This window comes from Columba livia, chromosome 4, assembly GCF_036013475.1.
Source record: "Columba livia isolate bColLiv1 breed racing homer chromosome 4, bColLiv1.pat.W.v2, whole genome shotgun sequence".
Taxonomy (NCBI): Eukaryota; Metazoa; Chordata; class Aves; order Columbiformes; family Columbidae; genus Columba; species Columba livia.
This window is the reverse complement of record NC_088605.1, coordinates 66,197,633-66,215,005: the sequence shown is the minus strand read 5'-3', so window position 1 is coordinate 66,215,005 and position 17,373 is coordinate 66,197,633. Positions and strand designations below refer to the sequence as shown.

The window sequence follows — 17,373 nt, the reverse complement described above, 5'->3', positions numbered from 1 at the left end:
AAAAACAAACTATATTTTGATTATGGGTCAGTGATATTTATTTTTTTTCAGCCAAAAGCAATTATTTTACCAACCGGCTACTGAAAATAGAGACTGTTGAATTTTCCCCCGGATATGGCTTCAGAGGAGATTGTGGGAAAGCACCATTCAGGTGCCAAGCTCGCAAGCTACGGGGCAGCCAACGACCAGCCCTACATTTTGCAAAATCTTCTGTTGCATGTGGTACATTGTGCATGTTAGGCCTTCTTATTTGCAAGCAGTTCAGCTGCCACAAAAAAGGCAGTGGAACAGGGAGCAAAGAGGCATGTTGTGGGACAGAAGCCAAAGTGATGTTTCCAGCCTGTGAGCTGGCTACGTTGCACTGGCAGATGTGAATTAGGTGGCTCAGTGCTGTGCAGTCACAGTCAGTCAGAAAACAGTCATGTTTGTGGTGTGCGGCGTGGTGTGGCTGGTCCCATCCTGTTCAGCAAACTGGTGTTTAAACTGACCACTGAGCTTTTCCTTGCCCTGGTGCAACACCCAGAGCACCCTGCTTAGCTTTTGAATATCCACGTATAATTGGGCCAGTGCTTTCAAAAGTAAGTCTTGGAAATTGGGTATGAATATTGCCCCCTCCATTTAGACACCTAGATAAAGTGCCTACCTTCAGAAACACAGTTTTGAAAACTCTATACTTTATCATTAGTGACATTTTGGTAAGATCTCTTATCTGCGTGGTTCCACAAGTGACCTAGAACAAGAGCAGAATTCTTGTTCTTAGAAATGGAAAAATTTGCCCTTTAGGGAGTACTGCACCACGCAGAAATATTCAGGCACGTACAGGGCGGCCGTTTGCCTTTTCTTCGACTATCGTATCATAGGATGCTCTTTCTAAGCAGTAGCGGAATTGCCCAGTGGCAATCGACGAGCTGCAAAAGCAGCTGGAGATGAGTCAGGGTGGTTTTGTCCCGGGGCAAGCGGGGTTGGGGAGGATAAATACGCGGCAGTGCAGGCCTGCAGCAGGGCAGCGGAGAAGGGGGGATTCGTGGCACACCACAGTGTTTGGAGAGACAGCTGCCAGCCACAGCCACTGTGTGCATTGAGGTTGCCCTCAGATTTTTCAGTGATTTATGTTAGCGTGTCTGCAGCCAAAGAATCAGCTGTCTGGTTTTATTTTAGCGTTACTTCAGACGAGCCAAAGCAGATTTCCTCGTGTCAGCTGCAGTGGGGTGCTAAGATTTGAGAGAGGGTTTGTGCTTAATGTCTGGCATACGGGTCCTGGGTGCTTTGCACACTCAGGGGAATTGTGTGGGCAGCTCAGGATGTCAGATGGGTTTTGGCTGAGTATTTCTACTGTTTGATGGTGCACAGAGTCTGGCTGCATATTTATATCAATCATGATATATGAAGCATGAAAATACCATAGAATCATTTAGTTCTATCATGGTTATTATAAATACACCACCCCAAATACCCTAATTCTGGGTGTTAGCTTATAGGAAAACTAAACCATGCCTTATCTGTGCTAGGATTTCACTTTGAGTTAGTCAGCTCCAGCTAAGAATACTTATTTTTTTCAGAGGTAAACCAAGGCAAACCAAGAGCAGAAGGTGTAGCTCTCCCCAGAAGGAGTAGCATCTGTGAAATGAGTGGCTGTGGAGGTGTGCTAGAAGACTCAGTGCACGCACTGAATGTTTGATCACGGTTGACTAAGGAAGGGGTCCTTAATTTTGATTTGCATCTTTAGGTACAACCTTGCAGTTTCCCAGATATAATCCTTTTCTGATGAATAATGAAGGGGAAAATGCTTTACTGAAAGGGCATGTGAGAGTCAGAGCATTGTCTAATATTTCATCTGGACAAAGTTACAGTAGGAAAAGAAAGACTTGCAGGAGTCTATGTACTGTTTTTCCTATCAGAAATAAGCAGAAAGAATTGCCATGCTAGGCAAAGTCTGCCTATATATCCTACCAGTTCAATAGTCAGAAGAAGTAATCACAGAATCACAGAATGTCAGGGATTGGAAGGACCTCAAGAGATCATCCAGTCCAATCCCCCTGCTGGAGCAGGAACACCCAGATGAGGTCGCACAGGAACATGTCCAGGCGAGTTTTTAATATCTCCAGAGTAGGAGACTCCACAACCCCCCTGGGCAGCCTGTTCCAGTGTCTGTCACCCTTGCTGAGAAGAAGTTTCTTCTCAAATTTAAGTGGAACCTCTTGTGTTCCAGTTTGAACCCATTGCCTCTTGTCCTATCACTGGTTGTCACCGAGAAGAGTCTGGCTCCATCCTCATGACACTCACCCTTTATATATCTGTAAACATTAATGAGGTCACCCCTCAGTCTCCTCCAAGCTAAAGAGCCCCAGCTCCCTTAGCCTTTCCTCCTAAGGGAGATGTTCCACTCCCTTCATCATCTTTGTTGCCCTACGCTGGACCCTCTCCAGCAGTTCCCTGTCCTTCTGGAACTGAGGGGCCCAGAACTGGACACAATATTCCAGGTGTGGTCTCACCAGGGCAGAGTAGAGGGGGAGGAGAACCTCTCTGACCTACTGACCACCCCCCTTCTAATACACCCCAGGATACCATTGGCCTTCCTGGCCACAAGGGCACAGTGCTGGCTCATGGTCATCCTGCTGTCCCCCAGGACCCCCAGGTCCCTTTCCCCTACACGTAAGATCTTTCCCCAGCATAAGATCTTCTTTCCCCTCTTTTGGCAACCTAGAAAAGTAAGAATAAAAATGGATAAACTATATGGAGACTCATCACTCTTAATCCAGAACACACTTCTCTGCACATGGAGTTATTCAGAAAGATCTGACCTTCAGCAGATCCAGATTCTACCCTTAGAAATGCATAGCAGTAACATCAGCTTAAACAAGAGCTAGAGTCTTCCCAAAGCTAAACAGACACCATTCTGTAGTCTTACCTTTTTAGTGTGCATTCTCCCTCCAAATTACTCATCCATAAAAATGCAAATGTCACTACTGAAATGAAAACTGTGCAAGGGGAAAAAAATAAATAAACCATTTGCGTCTGTCACTGGTCTGAAGACAACAGTCCATATCTGCGGTTCTGCATTTCTTCAGTATAGGAAGCAAGCAGATCTGCAAAGAGGCTTCTTAAAATTAAAACCAACAAACAAAAAAATTAGCCTGCCGGTTCTGCCTGTGTATTAGAACATCTGTTGGCTTGTGGGGGCTTCTCTTTCTCAGAAGTGATCTGAAACTGATGGTAACATTTGTTTACTACTTATCTGACCAACCATATATAACCTTTGCCGAAGAAGCCAGATCAGAAAGAAAAGAGCAATGCATTCATCAGGATAGTAACATAAGTTTTAAGGATGATTTAAGATTAAAAACATACATAGGTCATAAGCACACATTACTGGAATGAAGTTTTGCAGAAACCAGAAGACAGTTGCTTTATCAAGGCAAAGATTGCTAAAAGAAATGCATGGTATAGCACTGGAAAAGACGACATAAAAAGAAAATAAAGGAGGTTGGTACAACAAGATAGAAACTGAGAAGACGCCAGCTACTGACATAACTTACCTACTTGGTAAATTAGGCTTAAATTCCTCTAAATTCAAATTGGCAATGTTTCGCTTCAAAATTCCTGAAACTTGCATGAAATGAAAGATGTGCTGCTGAGGGCTCGTATCACATGCAATGAAGAGGAGTTAATAGTCAAAGACTTGCTGAGAAAACCTGGTATCATTTTTAGGGAATATTTTTCCTGGAAGCCATATGCTTGCTTTGGAGTGAATTGTTCTAAAGAAAAAAATAAGGGGTTTGTTTTTGTGGGGAAGAAGAGGCATATTTTTTGGGGGGTGTGTTGCTTTGGGGTGGGAGCCTGGAGTGATAGGATAAGGGGTAATGGTTTTAAACTACAAGAGGGGAGATTATGGCCAGATATTAGGGAGGAACTCTTTACGACAAGGGCGGTGAAACACTGGAACAGGCTGCACATAGGGCTGGGAGATTACACATTCAAAGCCAGGCTGGACAGGGCTCTCAGCAATGTGATCTAGTTGAAGATGTCCCTTCTCATTGCAGGGTGGTTGGACCAGATGACTTTTGAAGGTTTTAAATGCTAGAAATCAAATAAGTAAATCAACTTCTACCTTGGTCCGAAAGAAATGCTGGTAGAAGCTTGTTCTGAGTTCAAAGTCCTGTGTTCAAAGTTAAGAAATTCCCTGACAGCTTTACAACTCCTTTCTGCACAATGCTGCTGTGTTATGTCCCTTCTACTCACCTTTCTAAGGCTGTGGCTGTGGCTTGCACTGTGAGAAAAGCCTTTACAAGTCTCCAAAAGTTGGAAAATCGTGAGTCAAACTCCCTCAAGTGAGGCGGAGCAGGTGGGGGAAGGCAGAGTTTCTTTTTTTACTTATATAAGACTCACTTGGTACCTTTTATCTGTGTACCTGCCAAAAATAAACTCTCAGATGCATTTCCACAGCCACATAAAACATGCAGCAACCTGTGACCAAGTTGTGCAACACATCCTGTAAAGATGGTGTATACCTTTGTGCCAGGCAGTTTTGAGTGCAGGAAGGGATTTGGATTCAGGACTTGCTAAGTGACCATGGTGGTTCCCTCCTTTCTTCCTCCAGCACTTCCCTGTGTCCCAGATTTTACTCTAAGACTTGGAGGAACTGGTTCCTTCTCTCTCTGGTGTATGCCTCTCGTTTGTGACTTGAAACAATCCTCTGTTGTGCTATTCTTCGGCTAAAGGTAAAAATTAATTCATGTCTCCTTCAGAATTTAGTTTTTAACCTACAAAGGGGAAATTTGCAAAAACGTCAGAGATATTTACCATTAGGAGTCATGCTGAGGGTAAGCAGAATTTGTGCTTCTAAATCCTGTAGATATTTGGTAACTGCTCCTTGCATGTAACTACAACTTTGCCCCTTTGGGCGGTTTTGAAGGAGAGGAACATGTGAAGTTACATGTTGAGGTAAACACTAAGTTGTAAGAGTATGGGCTCTGAAAAACAAGCATATCCACTCTTAGTAAAAACGACTGCTGGAGAAGGGGAAGGACAGATAGGAACAGTAAGCAGGAGCCCAGTGTACCTGTAGTGGTAACAGTGATGTCCTGCTGACACACAGGTATACACAGGACCTGGTGCTCTGGAAGTCCTGCTTCTGGAGCCTCCTGCCTGTTTCTTGTAATAGTTTGAGCGAACATACATAAAGATTAGACTTAGATATAATTCTCCTCTTCCTTCAGAGTAAGCATATGAGGAAGGAGGAAACTGAAAAACACAGATGATTTTAGCATAAATTCAGACTAACTCTGTTATCTGCCTTAGATCATAGTCCCTCAGGGTCACGCAGACATCCTAGTGTTGCATGAATTTGCTGTCTGGCTATGGATCCTGCCCGGCTTGGATCAGGACTGCCCCAGGTGGCCTGTCTTTGCTTAGCTGCCCGTCTGGCCATGGGGAGGTGCTTCAGTCCACCCCTCTCTCGGCTAAGCTTGAGTATTAGGTGAAGTTGCTTTGGACTCTTATACGTGGAGTTTCTTATTGAGTTACTCATTGCACGCGTGACTGTCAAATAGGTTTCTTTATCCATCTAGGAGGAACACGCTCAGAATCGGCTGCAGCTCTTCTTTTTTCTGTAGAGCTCGTCCTGCAAGCAGCTGCCAGCAGTGGGTTTTGACCAGACGCACAGGGGTTGCACTGATCAAACTGAAACCAAGTTAAATGAAGCAGTTAGTTGAAGTACTGCAATACACTGAGGGGTTTCTGTAACACCAGTTTGGTAGTAGCTATTAGCTGGTCAGATTGCCACCATAAAGGACACAGGTGAAAAAGCTCCTCATGCTATTCCAAGTGTTTGTATCACTTTACAAGAGTACCATGATTCTTGAAGTTGGTGCAAATCCGTGAGTAGCAAAGATGGTGTGAAGCAGCTGACGGTGTAGGAAGGGGTACAGAATGAGGTGGAAAAAGAGAAGGCTCGTTGAGGGTGAGCTGAGCGCAGCCATGTGAACAGGCAGGGGAGCCACTGGCTGCAGGGCTGGGCTTTGGCCAGGACAGCAGGCACTGCATGAGAAGGAGTGAGCAGCAGCCCCAGCGAGGCCTGTGGATTGCATTGCTTTGAGGAGCAGGAATGACATTATTATGACAACATTATGCTGAACGCAATGAGGAAAGTTCCAGGTGTGTATATGGCTGCAGGCTAGCAGAGAAACAGTAAGAACAACCTGTGCTGAGGAAGAGCTTTGCAGAAGCAACAGCAAAGCTGGCTGTATGTTAGTGTGGATCTGTTCGGGAATATATGCACACAATCACAATTTAAGTCAAGTGAGTAAAGTGACCATAACTGAGGAGGCAGGAGGAATTGGCAACACCATTTCATGTCCCCCACTTCTACCTGACAAAGGGCAAGATAATTCCCTGCTCCAATACTCCTCTGCAGTTTGCTGTAATTTTTTTCCCTAGGCACTCTAGTCTATTATATATGAATTGCTATCGGCTGCTGTCTACACCTCTCTTTCCAGCTCCCTGTTGGAGGCCGCACGGGTTTCCCAAGGCAGAGAAGGAGATTCGTATTCTTCCTGTCACACCTGCCAGGCTGTCATGCATTGAAAAGAATCTTATGGTTCTCATGAGTGTGGTGTGGTGTGTCGTGCTAATCATGGTGCTGTGGTTACTGACAGTTCCCCACTGCTGAACCCAGGAGGTACAGGAAGCACAGCGGAGTACGTGACCCAGCACAAGGCAGTAAGACGGCATCTTCAGTCCCTGACATTGTAGCCACCCCAAATTCTTGCTAGGTCAGTGTCATGCTGGGTACTTCTAGTCCTAGGATGATTAAGACAGTATCTCATAAGCTGAAGCTCAGCTTCAGCACATCTTAGCATTTACTGCTAGTCTGAAGTTTGCATGGCTGTGCACAGGTAAAGAAGGCACTGAAAGGTCTGTGCTCTGACAAAACCAAATAGCAGAGGGTGTATCAGAGAGTGCAGAATATGGCCACCTTGGCCAGTCTGCACAGAGGTGGAACAAAACAGGTCAATCCTGGCTCAGCTTCACCTTGCCTGGCGTGTTGGCTCCATGGCAGCCACCTGGGTGTCTCCACACAGATCACTCTGGTGTCCATCAAGGCTTGTCATTCCAGGTGTGCTGCCAGACCCACACTGGCTCCATGTGGTTGCAAAGCCTTCGCTCACCTTCCCGAATGCTCCAGGAACCCAAACTGAGGAGCCACAGGCAAAAGTATAGAAATGTTTGGCTTGTGGGGTTTTTTGTTGTTGTTTTGTTTGGTTGGTTGGTTTGGTTTTTGTTTGTTTTAGTTTTGGTTTGGTTTGGTTTGGTTTGTTTTTTTTACAGCAACCAATCTGCAAGTTGATTGTTTAGGGGCAGCCCTGCCAAAAAGCACAAAACCTGAGTTTGGATCTCTGCAGACCTAGAGAGCTGTATGGCTTTGTTTGCTTGGCCCATGTCTGAATCTGCTGGCTGTGCTCTGGGACTTCTCCAGTGTGTCTGCACTTCAATCTGCAACATGGATTAGGCACCCATGGACAACTGAGAGCTGGCTGTACTTGCTGTTGGGTCGCTAAAGCCCTAGCATCTTGCTTCTATCTCAGACTTGCAACTTGGGTGTCATCTTTGACTGGGACTATTCTCTATCCAGATAATGCTTACATCTGGGTGTGTATATTCAGTAGCATGAAAGGTTTTATTCACAGAGCTAAATTTTCTTCTTGTATCTCTGTTATTACAGGATTCTTCTTGCCTCTCACATAGTCATTGCCTTCTCCTGCAAAGCTGATTTTCCAAGCCTCCCTCTCTGCTTAACTAATTTCTATGACATCTCTCTGCTCTGCGGTATTAGATGCAAATAAAATGGCTGTTCATCCAGTGCCAGCTTTGGTGCTCTTTCAGCCTCATGATCATCTCGCACTCACTGTTGGTATGATCCCTTCTATCTCTTACAGACCTGTGCTCCAAGGCTCTACCACCTTCCTGTTACATATTTAAGAGTGCACGTTTTTTGGTATTTCCAAAGCATCCCAACTTCAGTCTTCTTCAGATGGCTTTTGGAAATGTCCCTTCTCTAAGGTATTACTGTCAGAAGGATGTTAATGGTCCTTGGATTTCTGGCCAATACTGCCTTATGCATTGTCTGTCTGTTGCCAGCTGTCTTCTGCTGAGGTCGAAAGCTTTCTAGGCCATGGAGCTATTAATGTTCTGCTTGGATAGTCCCTAAAAATTTCATATGCAAATAATAAAGAGCGGTAATTGCTAGGAACTCAGTGAGCGTTATCAGGTAAAATCTACTGAAGTTGATGTGATTTTTTCAGAGAGACAGTGCCTTGAACAAGCCAATTTCTCAATGGAAACTGCTGAAATAAGTGTCAAACGATTTCATTTTGTCAAAGACTTAAGCCTAAGCCACCTTTTGAACTATGAAAGTTTCAAGATGGCAACAATGCCACACAAGTTACTGTCCTAGACTCAATTTTCCATTAAATACCTAGATTCAGTTTGAATCAGTGCTTCAGTCTTAAAAACAAATCATTTTGTAGGTTAAAAGGAACTCATCTTCCACCTTTACATTTTCAGGTGGTATTCAAAAACCACCTTAAACTTTTGAACTCCAGGACAATGAGCCAGCAGCTTACACGCTTTTTATTGATACAAACTCACTCTATCTCCAACGTGTAAAAGGAAATTCACCCCAAGAATGCAGATGTGGACATTTAGAAACGTTCCAGATGGTGGCTGTGAAGTACCTGTAAACATCTACTTGGTCATCACTGTAAAATAGTTTGCCTGATAGGTGATGCAGTGAACCCAATGAAGGAGGAACCTGTGGTATAACCAGCTTTTCCCTGAGCAGTTGCATTCTCCTCAGCCAGACCAATGGAGGAGCCAACCCCTATGACACCTCCTCAGAAGAAAATATTGGTGTTGAACACCAGTGTTAAAACGTCCAAGTGGTGACCCAGTAATGGTAAAGTACTTGTGGGGACTCATTTTCCCCCTTGTTGGCAGAGATCACAAAGGCAGGCTCTCTTGTCTGCCCATTGGGCTGGGTCAAAGGCACTTGGTCCGGTAAATGAATACATGCCGAGACAGAGCTAGGATAGGCTGGTTTGTTTTTCCTTTCACATGTAGCTATTTTCCCCTCTCTGAGCTTTCCTGTTTTGGTCAATTTATGCATGGAACAAATGTGACAGGGAATGGATGCCAGGAGATATTTTTTTCTCTCCTTTATTTCCTGCGTGGTTGCACTTCTTAGCCTTCCTAGGAGAAGTACTGGTGGCCAAACAGACCGGGAGAGCAGTGCTGGAGGTGCAGGGCAGCAGCTCTGCTAAGGAGGCGTAAGGAGCAGCATGGCGCTAGTGAAGAAGGGTTGTGTTAGGGCTGCGGGGTTGGCTGGGGACCTGATGCCAGCTCTGAGAAAAGGGGTTCATAAGCCATTGGAGACTTAGGGTGGGAAGGCTTGTACTGCATAGGATTGACAGCAGCTGTTCGATTGCTCTCCTAAGGCAGTAGCTCCTGGTGCCAGCTCTGCTGCCACCTGTGCATGTGAACACACTTTTGGGGATGACAGCTCTCTTCTTGTCAGCTTTACAGAAGCGGCTTCTCAAAAGAGCTTTTGTCTGGAGCAGTTGCCCAGACAGCTGGACAAACCCATGTCAGTCTGCCGCTGTGTTTTCTTTCTCAAGAGCAATGCTCAACCTTAGACTGGACATCCAGGCTCTGGCTGTCTGACCCACGATGCTTGCGGTCTTCTCAGAACAACACCACCCTCAACATGAGCTTGGCAAGTGCCACAGGGATCTTGTAGAAAGAAACACTGTGGATTTGTGAGCAATGTCTTCAGTTGCTTTCCCTGCAGTATGCTTGCAGAGCCATCATCTGAAGCAGTGTTGGCAATATTCAGCTGTTATTGGCAAATCAAGTTATTGAAGCTGCCCTGGCTAATTGTACCCAACTTTGCAATCGTCTGCTCATGGAGAATGTTTGAGTGAGCTGAGATGGGTGGGAGGTGAGAGGAGCATCTCCAGTGATCTTCACTGGAGCCTGCCAGGCCTAAGCTGGCCACAACAGCATGGCAAGACTAGTGACTTCCCCCTGCGCTGGAAGGCAAAAAGTCTGGGCTGGCTGGCCCACAGGGAAGACAATTATGGGCTAAGGGTGACGTCACCTCGCTAAAGCACAGAGAGGCAGGATGGGGTGGGACAGGAGAGGAGGTTTCCTGGTGGCCCTGGCAGATCCCCCTGTGGGGAGGTTGTGCTGGTCTTGCACCTTACATCACTGGGGTTGGCAAACCCGCGGGGCTGTGGGCAGCAGGTGGGCAACGCTGGCCATGGGCTCTGCTCCCACCCACCGTGGCTTCTTGTGCCCTGAGAGCCCGTGTGCTGTCTGCAAGGTCCCGGGACACTGGCCCTGCACCCTCAGACACCACCCGCACCACAGTCTCCCCTTTGTTTTTGGTGGCGACGCATCCAGAGGCTGTAGCTGCATTTCCTACACCCACTGGGAGGATGTGGGATTTTCCTGGCTGCGAAACGCAGCAGCGAGAAGCTCTGCAGGCTGGGCCAGTGACTCAGCCGCTGGCAATGGGCGAGGGACGGTACAGACGGGCTCTCCCCTCTTGGTGCGCCCAGCAGCCCCAGCCACAGCGTCTTTGCAAACCTTAATCCTTTTGTTTCCCACCCTGCTCTTAATTTTGCCACACAGGAGGTGGAGACGTTCATCTCACCAGCAGGAGATAGCCTAACTGGTTTGGAGAAACAAACACATGATTTTTATTTTAAAAATATTTCATTCCTTTCATCATAGTCATTTCTGCAGAAACACAGTCAGAAGTTGCTGTGTAGGAGTATGGATTTCTGGTAACAAGGCCACCTACACAAATCCACTGCAGGAAATAGGAAGCCCATACCTAAAGCCTTCATTGTCTAGGGCCCAGTTTTGCAAAAGTGCTAAGGACCGCTTGGTCCTGCTGAAGGCAATGGGAATAGATGATACTGAGCCTGTAGCAGGAGGTGGTCAGGACTGAACCATCCTACAACTTGACTCAGTGACTCATAGTATTGCATGGCATTTGATAGGAGAAATCTGAATCTTCGCGCAAAAATCCCCACGTAATAAATAATATCCTGTTTAATACATCTGTTGCATCTTGGTTTGGTACTAGGAAAAACAAGAATACTTGTTTTTTCCCACCCCCCTTCTAAAAACTGTTTCATTTCTGGGAAAAGCTCCTTTAATTTTGATACAGAAGCATTTTCAACTCATATTTTCCCTCGGATTTGTAATATTACTATCTTTAATACTGTAAGCAATAATAAAATTGCTTTCTGCAGTAGGATCCGAAGTGTTTACTTGACCCATGTAGTGACCTACTTTATCAGGATTTGACAAATAATATTTCTTTGCTTCACAGCATGAGCAGAAATGATATTCAAACCTATCAGCCATTTTGTTGAATACTTTATTGCTTCCTAATATGAAGGAATAAGGTGAAAAATAGCCACTTACAGGATATGTTTGCCAAACACTATTCTCGACTGTGGTAATTTTCTGCCTAGAGAAAAAAATCGTAGGTTTTACAGCTGTTTCACCTGTTATTTACAAAAGCATTGGTCTTCTCTAGATAGACGGTACCTCCACTGACACGCATTTTTTTCATGTAGAAAAATCTTGTTCTGTTTTTTTGCAAAATGTACCTGTTGTTCCACAAGTAACAGATGAGACCACTAGAACTGGAAAAGTAATTGAAAAATCTTTGTTCACTTACTGTGCTCATTTGGTGGAGTTTTAAGCAAAGCTGGTTTCTGTTTCCTCATGTAACTAATGAGCCATCAAGAACTGAGTAACAGGAGCTTTGGAAATGGTAGGTGACAGGGAGAAATGATTCAGAAATTACAAGCTTTAACATTTGATTTAAATGGGACCACCAGTCCTACCTACTCGAAGTTGCCGAGGCCTCATAAGAAATATGAAACAGAACAAACAAGAGAAGTCCAGATGTTGAGGATAGATGAAAAGGATAGTTCTGTGTGTCTTATTTTTTGGACCTCATCACTATGCGGGTCCCGTATTAATTTAGTTAACTTAATAAGAAAAAAAAAGTGCACCTCCCATTCCAAAATGAGCTATTCTGCAGTAATCATCTTCGACCTCACTTAATTAACTACATTGTATGGACTAATTTAAACATAACATTCAAAAGATGTGTGGAAACCATGTTTCTATGGATTTCTTCTTCGGCTGATCATGGCATAAGCTGCCCAAAGAGGAAACATCTGGACCTGTCACCTTAGCTTTTGTTTTAACTTGGAGAACACACACTTTTGAAAACTGAAATCGAGATGATCTGATACCACATTTTTAAAAGCCAGTAGAAATGCTGCTTGTTTATACTAAAATACCTTCCTGTGTTTATAAATCAGACCTGCAATGTTTGCAGTCAGTTTTTCCCTGATGTTTAGATCTTTCATGATATTTCTCATTTGGAGGTCTGAAAGAATTTACAGGAAAGCATGTATCTGTTTTCTCTTTGTTAAGCGTATTGAGAAGAGGCAGGTAAAGAAGAAGCCATACTAGGGAGGAACTTCATACAATAGCATGGATGTGTAAATTTTACTGGTTTTGTTCATGCTGTGCCATGTTTTTGGGCAGAGAGCTCTTTAAAATAAGATTGGAAATGGGCTAGGTTAGCTGTTGCATTTGTTTCCCACAGAAAGCTATTTTTTACTTTATTTGATGTTGGGGGATTGCTTTTTATAGTGAAACTACTAGAACCAGTCAGAAGATTTCCAAGGAAATAAAGTGGCCTTGAGAACAAGGGCAGCTCAGCGAGTCTGCACCAGTGGGTTGCAGCCCCTGAGCCTGGTCCAGCAGCTCCGGTGCCCGTCCCACAGCCCTTGGTGGCCCTGGCTGTCCAGGCAGCCCATGTGCCTGCAACAGATGGGTGCAGTGGCTTCTGTCCCCGTCTGGGAGCACTGTGTGCCACAGGCTATGGGGCAGGCATTGCCTTTGAACCCCATGCTGCAGGGACTAACATGGCACTGCTACCAAAGCTGGGCTTTCAAAAGCTTGATGCAGTGCAGCCCTGCCCCACAGCTCTTGGCTTAGTGCTGGACTGACAATATCCATCCCACCTACCCATCAACTTTGTCTGTGGTCATAACCCTCTGGGATTTCCACTCCAGGGAAATAAGGGCCAGACTTGTGCTCCATCATGACTCTGCGGTACGCAGATCCTATCCTACCTGGGACTAAAACGCTGCAGCAAATGCACCCTTTTCCCAGTTGAAGCTTCCAAATGTGCACTCACATTTGGGCTTTTTGCATGTGAAAAGTTTGTGAAATTCTAATAATGACAGGACTGCAAGTTTTGCATGTGCACACACAGTATGTGTGTATGCAGTATGTGTGTGCATGCACATGCATCCAACATGGAGGGAATAATAAATGCATGTGAAACTGTTAAGACCATGCCCAGAATTTTGCGTGTTTGCAGCTCAGGTTTGACAACTTTGTTTTGTTCTTATTCACAGCATCAAATCTAATTCAGACAAGCAAAAAATGACTTGAGCAATTTCAAGTTTAGTAATTGGTGGCAGCCAGAACTCCAAAGAGGTCAAGAGGTACCGTTTTAAGTCCTCAACGCCACTGCAGTGGGTCTCTGAAATCATCAAGGAGCAAAGGTCAGAAAGGGCTGAGGCTCTTAAAGGTGGGCACCACGTCTGTACAATTTGTGATGAAGTCTGAACTGCTGGTGGATGTTCTGATGCTCTGCATGGGAGCAGGTTTGCTATGAGCCAGCTCTGCTGGGCTCCCAGCTCAGCAGAGATTTGGATCATTGCTTTAAGACCCTCATTTTCTCTGTACTGCTTAAGGAATTGGGCACCTACAAATCAGGTACTGAAGCATCAAGCTTTGCAGGTCCTCTGTCTTGCTCCACCCTAAATCCACATTTCTTCCTTACAGGGCCCCTGTATTTTTTCAGCACGAGATGTGAGCTGTCGAGCTCTTGATATTCTGAGCTACTATCAAGTGAAGACAGGTGTCTATCTATCATGCTTGTGGGCTCTGTCCAGCCAGTGTCCTGAAAATGCGTTTCTTGGTCACGTTCCACCCCACAAGGCCACTGGAATAAGGCACATCCCGGTGTCCTAAAGGTTGACACACTCACCTTGGGGACAAGAGTCTAATTCTCAAATCCTTGTTCCTCTTGACTCGAAGCAAGGCCGTGATTCCAGTTTTCTCACATCCCAAGGGAGGGCCACAAGCATCCTGCAGTAGGTCTGGCTTTGTCTCTCTGCTTCAGGTGGTTCCATTTGGTAGCAATATTCCCAAAGAGAGCAAATAACCCTCTAGAGTAGTGGTCAGAGCACTCAGGGGGACTGTGTGAAAGGCAACTTCAGTTTTCCGCTCCCCTGAGAGTGTGTCTGTAATTATTGATACAGAGTGGGAGTTTCAGAAAGTGTGGTTTGGGGGTTTAGCTTTGAACAATCAGCTAATAAGTACAGCATTTTGTGTTTGAGTTGTGTGAGAAGTCTTGTGTTCCTTTTTAAGAAAAAAATAATTCTGTATCCAACCACATATTTCAGGCCCCAGCTGGATGGTGTTTGTTAGCCTACTTTCGATCGTCATTAAAAGCCACAGAGGAGGGAAATAAGCATCACTCATCTTACACGTTAGTAACTGAATGCCCTCTAGCGAGACTGTCACAGTCTCAGAACTATCAGTTCTTTTCTCCCTTACAGGGAGACAGAAAAGACTTCTACATCTTTCCTTAATGTAGAAATTTAGGAGCGCATCCTCTAGTTAAGCGGGGTGTGTAACACCCACTGAAAGCAGATTTTTACAGCTTCTCAGCAGAGACTTTCACAGCAACCTTGAGCTGCAGCAAAGGGGCAGCCATGGCCTTCTCTTCACAGGAGTGATTCAGACGGGCATGTCCTGATGGCTGGGGCACTGGCATGTGGTGTTGTGGTGTGGGGTGGCTGTCCACTCACAGCTACACTATTTATGTTGATACACGTGACAAAAAGGAAGCTATATTTGAAAAATTATCCTCATAGGGATTCTTTCCTCAAGTGTCAAGGATCATCCCATCCTGCGGACCACGCAGTTTGTTTGCTCCCTTACGCCAGGGACGTGCAGGTTGTGCCTGCCTGGTCACTTGTGTTGTGGGGTGTCCGAAGAACATCCCTCACTAACGATTTACTCTCCCTGCCTGGTTTTTGTAAAATGTGTCAGGCAGCTGCAGCTAGTTTGTTAGCATATGTAACTAGGTTTTGAAACAAAGCTGGTGTTTCAAAGCATCTTGGGAGCAGTATTTTTCTCATCTTCTTTTGGTTTTATCTGGTTAAGGAAACAAAAATAATTTTCAAACAAATTGAAGGAGGGATAATAAGTTCTGAGTGAGCAGGAGGGCCACTGGCAATGACAGCTGGATGCAGTCTCAGTGATCCTGATTTGGCTTTAACATTGATATTTTGGGAGAATGGATGATTGCAAAAAATGCACCACCTAAAGGCAATGACAAGCTTGCAAAGATTGCCAAAAGTACCAGCCAGCGCATGGAATAGATTTAAGTAGCATGGTACTGTAGAATTTTTTGGAGGGGTCACAGAAAGATTTAACCCGTGTCAAGAAAACATGTTCTGGTAGCATTTCCGTGTATCAAATGTGTCAACGCTGAATTCTGGCCCGGCGCGCTTTCTACAGCCCAAGTCTTTCTTAAAACCTGAGTACAATATCCAGGGGTGTTTAATGTAATATGGTGATATTTGATTTATATTAACTCAGTGAGGAGTTTCCAGGGAATTAATACTTAACATTTCGAATATGTGGTATGACTTCACCAAGCAGTTTGCAGGACATGAGTTACTCTTCAAAACTGTAAATGACCAATTTAAATACTTCAACATTAAATGCTTCATGAGTTTATTGAAATATTTAGGCTCTGTTAGTAGGACTCTTGGCATGTGAAAGTACACCAAGGGGTTTCTTTTGTTGCCTTCCCTCATCCTCTTTAACATGCCAAGATTAGGCTTACCTGAAAAGAAGCTGTTAATTAACTGCAACGTTAGTAGCTGACCCTGTGCTTATTGCTCTGAAGACAAACTCACACCCAGTGAAGTGAGAGCGTAGTGCTCATTACCTGCTAACTGCAGGAGCACCTCAGGCAGCCAAAGCCTCCTCCAGTCTTTTGCAGTCACCTGTGCCTGGCCAGCCTGCTATTTGACTTGCATTTGGCACCAGTATAACTGCAAAATAGTCAGCCTGCTCCCAGACTGCTGCCTTTATCCACTTTCCACTGTGATGTGGTCACAAAGCACAACAGTCCGTTGTCTGAAGTTGCCAGTTCAGATGACTTTTGTTTGGTTGGGTTTCTTGTTTTGTTTTTGTTTGGTTGGTGGTTGTGGTTGGTTGGTTTGGGGTTTTTGTTGTTGTTTTTTGTTGGGGTTTTTGGTGGGTTTTTGTTGTGTTTGCTTTTTCTGAAGCCAGCTGAAGATTTGCTTTACTGTGCTGCGGGACTGAGAGATGATAAAGAACTTAAAAGTTGCGCAGGGGAGATAACAGCAAAAGTTAGTTTAAAATTACCATGCAATTGGCATATTTTGGCATACAGCTGCTACGTAAATTTTTTCTCTTGAACTATTTTGTATTTTATTAAAAGCCTAGAACATTCTGATTTAAAAACATTTTTTGCTGGAAGTCATTTGCAGTTTTATCTCCCTAGCAGCTACTGCCCTTATCAATGCTTTGATATTTAGGCACTTGTCGAATACAAACTGCAGTTCTACTTTCCTTTTTGTGCAGCATCTGATCAGCACAAACACTCAAACTGAAAACCGGGCTTCACCGATGTTGCAGAAGGAAGAGTCCCAGTGGGATTCGCATGCTGGAGAGTGCGAACTGCAGCTGTTTGAGGAGAATTTGCAAGTGCCAGGTAAGAACCCAGCCTCCCTGCCAGCATGGAGGGAAAAGGGATGCAAAAGATGAGGGTCACAGCCATCCGTCCCCTTGCCCCCAGAGCTGCCCTGATCTGTCTGTGGGGAACATAAAGCGGGGTTGGGACTGAAGCCTTCCCCTCTGCATCGGGTGCCAGTGGGGACATGCTCACACTGCTGACCACTTGGATTCGGGTGCCTTGAGGGATGGGTCCTTTGAGGCAAGGCATCCCAAACTGCTGCTTTGCTTCCTTTTTGGTGCTTAAGTGCAAAGGGGTTGAATCCAAGTCTTCTGGAAGCGTCCCAGCTCCTGTTTTGGAGAACAGAGTGAATGAGGAGAGGGATGCAAGTAAGCTGTCTTTAGTGAAACCCCTCAATTTAGAGTAAACTACATGCGTAGGCACTAGAACAGAGCCCAGGAAAAAATGTCTGCTGGGTACGTTCCCAG

The 17,373-nt window shown here is 45.0% G+C and overlaps 1 protein-coding gene across 1 annotated transcript in view; it reads left to right on the top strand.

Moving 5' to 3' along the window:
- BBS12 (Bardet-Biedl syndrome 12) overlaps positions 1 to 17,373 on the top strand; it is a 50,893-nt gene that overhangs the window by 3,910 nt on the left and 29,610 nt on the right. Inside the window, exon 2 of the transcript XR_010472432.1 lies at positions 16,795 to 16,924. The gene's annotated coding sequence lies outside the window, so the exon portion shown is untranslated. The remainder of the gene's footprint in view (positions 1 to 16,794; positions 16,925 to 17,373) is intronic.